Source organism: Primulina huaijiensis, unplaced genomic scaffold (assembly GCF_012295235.1).
Source record: "Primulina huaijiensis isolate GDHJ02 unplaced genomic scaffold, ASM1229523v2 scaffold36687, whole genome shotgun sequence".
Lineage (NCBI taxonomy): Eukaryota > Viridiplantae > Streptophyta > Magnoliopsida > Lamiales > Gesneriaceae > Primulina > Primulina huaijiensis.
Window position 1 is genome coordinate 1 of NW_027358566.1, and position 5,047 is coordinate 5,047.

Consider the following 5,047-nt stretch of genomic DNA (forward strand, 5'->3'; position numbering starts at 1 on the left):
GGATTATCACAATCGAATATTGTTTCTGTAACGCCCGAAAAATCAATACACATAAACCACATGCATGCAAATGATTTAAATCGCATATTTATTTTTCTTAATTGATTTTAAATACTTAAATGTTATATTTTACATGCTTAAATGTTTAAAATACACGACTTCATGAAATTGAAAGATTTTACCCGAATATTCGATAATAGGCTAGGGAAAGGAAACTAGGGACGACAAAGATAAAATATTTTCAAGGCTTATTAATATGATTAAATTTTTTTAAAAATGATAGAGTTCAAATTATTTTACGAGACGAGCTCGATTTGATTCGGGAAGCCGGTTTTGGGGCAAACGAGGGACTTTTAAAATATCAAAATTATTGTTTTCGAAAATTAATTTTTTATAAACTTTTATTTTTCAATTAAATAGGTTGTATTGGGCTTAATTTACCTAGGATAAGTAGCCCAATTGCTCTAAACTCAAATGTCCAAAACCCAAGCCCATTAACATACAAATTAAAATTTATATAATAGAAACATAGGCTTTTTGTGCACCATACCAGCCAAAATCTTCACACACAACACACACTAATTTTCAAAAACTTGGAGAGGAAGAAACAAGGAGTTTTTGTCGCCCGTTCGTTCTTCTTCGCACCCCACGCCGACGATCTTATATTCGAGCGTTCTAAAACGCAATGTCACGCTAAATTCCTTGACGCACCATTCAAACTGCGTTATGCATGTTTTGATTGTTTTTGCATGAAAAATGTTTAAACGTGATTGGTTCAATGATAGAACAAATATTTTCAAAAGTTGGATGATTTTAGGCATGTTTGAAAATAATTATGATTCCTAAGGACATGCTGCCCATATGAGATGTTTACATTCTTGGAAAAGAGTCGTTAAGGGACAACACTAGGGCTGGAGTCGATCTTGGTAAAGGAGAGTCGAACCTAGGGCTTCCTTGAGAGACAAGGCTCGGCCATGGAGGAGTTCAAGCGAGGAGCTGCGTGTAAGGGCTAGGGCTAGTCGGGGCTGGCTCATCAGGGTCTGGTGCAGTCGTGGAAGGGTTCATGGATGGCTGGACCAGGATACTGCAGGAGATGGAAGAGGCCAAAAACCCCAGGACTCTACACATATGCACGCGTGGCAAGGTCCAGGAGAGGGAAGGCTCGCAGCTGGTCTAGGGGTCTAGGCTTGTCTATCAAGGTCTGGGGAAGAGGGCTTGGTGTCGGGACAGGGCCTGGTGCAGCCAGGGTTCATGGTGGCTCGATTAAGGTTGTGACCACGACTTGGAGAAGAGAAGAGATGGCTCGCGGATTTGGCTTAGAACTTGGGCTAGCTCGGTGCTAGGCAGAAGGGGTTCAGGTAGAGTCCAAGAGGGTCTAGTTATGGTTAGGTCCAGGGTGGTCCCGTGGTGGCTTGAGATTTTCGGAGGATAATGGCTCTAGGGGAGATAAANGTTCGGATTTGGTGATGGCTGGGCCAAGATCTAGGTGCGCTGGTCTAGGATGGTTCAAGGTGGTCTAGGAAGGGCTGGATGTGGTCTGGTTTTAGGTGGCTCGAGGATGGTTCGAAGGTTTTGGGAATAAAACGTGACCTAGAAATATTATGGTTCGAAATTGGTTAGGAAAAGAAAAGGGGTTCGAACCATCGTCCACGGGGGTCGGTTCATGATTCACGAGGGTATTTTAGGGATGAAAAGTTGAGGTTTAAATTTTGGAACGAAAATATTAAAGTTGGAATTAATTCGGGAATTAAACGCTTCATTAATTAATAAATAGGAAATTAATTAGAAACCCTCGATTTTAAGCTAAATAAAAATATTAAAAATTTAATGTAAGCTTAAATAATTATTTCGGATGGTCTAAAGTCAATGAAAGTAAGAAAAAGTCAAAATCGAGAAATTTTACGTCCAGAGGCAAAACGGTCATTTTATACCAGGGTAGTACGAAAAGGGTTGGCAGTGTCCCGAAGGGTTATAACGCATGTTAAATAATATTTTATGATAAAAATATTAGATTTTATGATTTATGGTAAATCTGTGAAATTTTTACGGTTAAAATGTTATTTTTCAAATGTGGAAATGATACGATATTTTATGATAAAAAGGAAAAGAAAAAATGTTTTGAACGATGTGAATTGACTGTGACATTAAGGATATGATATATGATTTTTGGGAATATCGTGAGGGAAAAGGCCAGAGGGAGCCCGTTTACGGGAAACGACCCAGAGGGAGCCCGACGATCGCATTTCCATTTCCACGTCGGTGCCTAGTCCCAGTCTCCATTCACAATGGTGAGCTAAGATTGATCAATTGACCAGAGGATAAAGGCTAGCTTATTTTAAATAAAAATATGATTTTAATGCATGTTCTTGTATATGTATTATTTGTTTCCTACTGTTTAGAACGTGCTGAGTAATTAGACTCACTAGGTGTGAATGCTGCTAGTGATGATGTTAGTGATGGAGGTGCTGACGTTTGAGTGGATCGAGGCTGGCAGTACACTACTGAGGGACTTTATTTTCCGCATTAGCTTGATAGCAAAAGTTTATTAGAGATTTTATGATTTATTTTGAAGATAGTATGATCATGTTAAAGGGTAGAGTTGAATTTTGTTAATTGACGATTTATGAATTTTTATGCACTTGAGATTTTAAATGTTAAATTTATTTTAATTTAAGGGAATGTTATATTATTTTTAAGTAGTGATTTTTGAAATAATTTTTATATAAAAAATATTAGTAGGATTTTAAAGTTAAAAAGTAGGGAGACGTTTCAGTTTCATACCTATAAGAAAAGTGAATTAATACATAATTGAAAGGTAGGTGATAGTGTCCTCTTTACAAACAAGTCCCACTGATTTTGGTCCATAAATTCGGGCTTCAAAAGACAGAGATTTCGTGAAGCCACTCGATTTGTATTAGATTCTCGTACAAGTATTTGCATTTGGATTTTCTATCGCGCCACAATTTATCTAACTTCTGAAATATTGATTTTTTTCCCAATCCTCAACTTTATAATTCATCTGTACATAGAAACACGAAAATATTTCTACAACTCATAAAAAACTTGAAATGAAATATTAAGTGACTGAAGATATTACCTGAAGACAACTCCACATCCTATCCTTCACTTCTTCATCTATGTCATTCCATCCATCCAGTGTATATGGCACAAATTCCCTTATCATGCAACCTAGAAAAGAAGCGTATTTAACTGAATTATCTCAAATCGGTTGTCGGTTGTCCTAACTCATTACGCTCCACCTCTTTGCACTTGTCTTGACCACTAATCATTTTCAACTTTGATGCTCCCCGACCTTTTTTCTTATCAGGTTTGTTGTCATCAATCGGTTTTTATCATGTAAATCTTGGGATGAATTAGCTGAATTGTTAGAGTTTATTCCTGATAACCTACTAGCTACGTGTTCCTGTAAAATAACAAAAAGAGCTATCGAAATATACAAGTGTACTTTATTAAAATAAACAACGATGTAAAATATAATATAATATCACCTGAATTTCATCTGCAGATGCTTTGGTACGTTTTTTGCCCATTTTGCTCATCTTTTCAATGCTATGTAATGACCTGATCAAACATGTTGTATGACATGATACATAGCTTAAAATAAACAAGGAAACAAATTTATTGCTACAGTAAATAAAGAGTTGTATAACTTGCAAAGAACATATATCAATCAAAATAAATAAATATAAAATCTACAGCTGAAAATTTCAATCATGTCTCAGTCACGTCAATTCCATCACACTCATTCCTTGCATATGGTTCTTCCTCCGTAATGTTAATTTCAAGTCGGGACACATCAAGAGGTGTTGATGACGTATAGGCATCCTCTTCAACCACATTCATGTTATGAATACCCCGAGGCAGCTTTTTTAGCAACACATACCAAATTGACTCATCATCGTCCCTAGAATAGAATTCTTGCTTTGCTTGTGATGCCAAAATGAAAGGATCACTTTCAAAAGTTTTTATTCTTAGGTGTAAGTTGACGAGTGTAAAACCATCTTCAATTTTGATACCAGTTCCAGGATTGGCCAAATCACACCTAGAAACAGGAACTTTGAAAGAATAGTAGTCTAACAAAACAATATCTCGTATAACCCTACAGTATGATAATCTTCCTACTGTATGTGAATAATAATTAGCATTAGATTGACAAATAGTATCGGCCTCAATTGAGACACCACTATCTTGTGTCGACCTTCCAACATCAATTGTATGGAACCGATGTCCATTTATAATATAACCTGTATAACTTGTAACTTACTTTCTTGGACCGTGAGCTAGCCATTGAATTCGGCCTGAAGAATTATCAAGAACCTATTTTGATAACTATTCAACAAATGTTTCCATATGTTGTTTTTGTAACGTCTCATTACTTAAAAAACGACGATTTATTTGTTTAAGCTCCTCAATGTGCATCCTATTTAAAATCATTGAAGGGAGATGTTAGAATATACGAGGTATGTAATAGATCAAGAATAATATAATATGAAATTAACTATACTCACTGTAAGTAAGGTTCACTTTTGTAGTATTGAACAACACATATCGATGTGTGGCTCGCAACACGTGGTCTTTTAAAATCTTTTCTTTTCCTTTAGAAATTGAGCGACCTTCCACTAATCCATTTTACAAATCATCATTCCGATTAGAACGAACACCAATAATAGAAGCCTTTTTATATAAGCACTACAAAATATCGTTCGTTCTTCTGCAAGGTAACTCTTAGCTATGCAACCTTCTTATAATGGCCCGAAAATTCGTGTTTGAAAATTTGCGAAAAATTTAAAATTTTTCTTTTTAAATAATTAAAATGCATCATTCACCAAATAATATGATTAATCAAGTTTAATGTTTAAAAATAGCAGCGGAAGAAATTATTGCTCACAAAATAACAAGTAAAGTAAATCCAACAACTAGTAAAAATGTTTGAGCATAAGAATGGCAAGTGCAGTAAATGAGGTCCTCAGGTTCCACTACAGCCGGCTCGAGCTAGCTCACTGGTCCCCGCCCTCGATCCCGACAT

The 5,047-nt window shown here is 36.0% G+C and overlaps 1 long non-coding RNA gene across 1 annotated transcript; it reads right to left on the reverse strand.

The window, feature by feature from the left end:
- Positions 1-2,808: 2,808 nt before the first annotated feature.
- Positions 2,809-4,695, reverse strand: LOC140968412 (uncharacterized). The gene is made up of 2 exons (XR_012173772.1): positions 3,098-4,695; positions 2,809-3,019 (listed from the first exon to the last, which is right to left on the reverse strand). It is a non-coding gene; the product is annotated as an uncharacterized lncRNA (long non-coding RNA).
- Between the last annotated feature and the right edge of the window lie 352 nt (positions 4,696-5,047).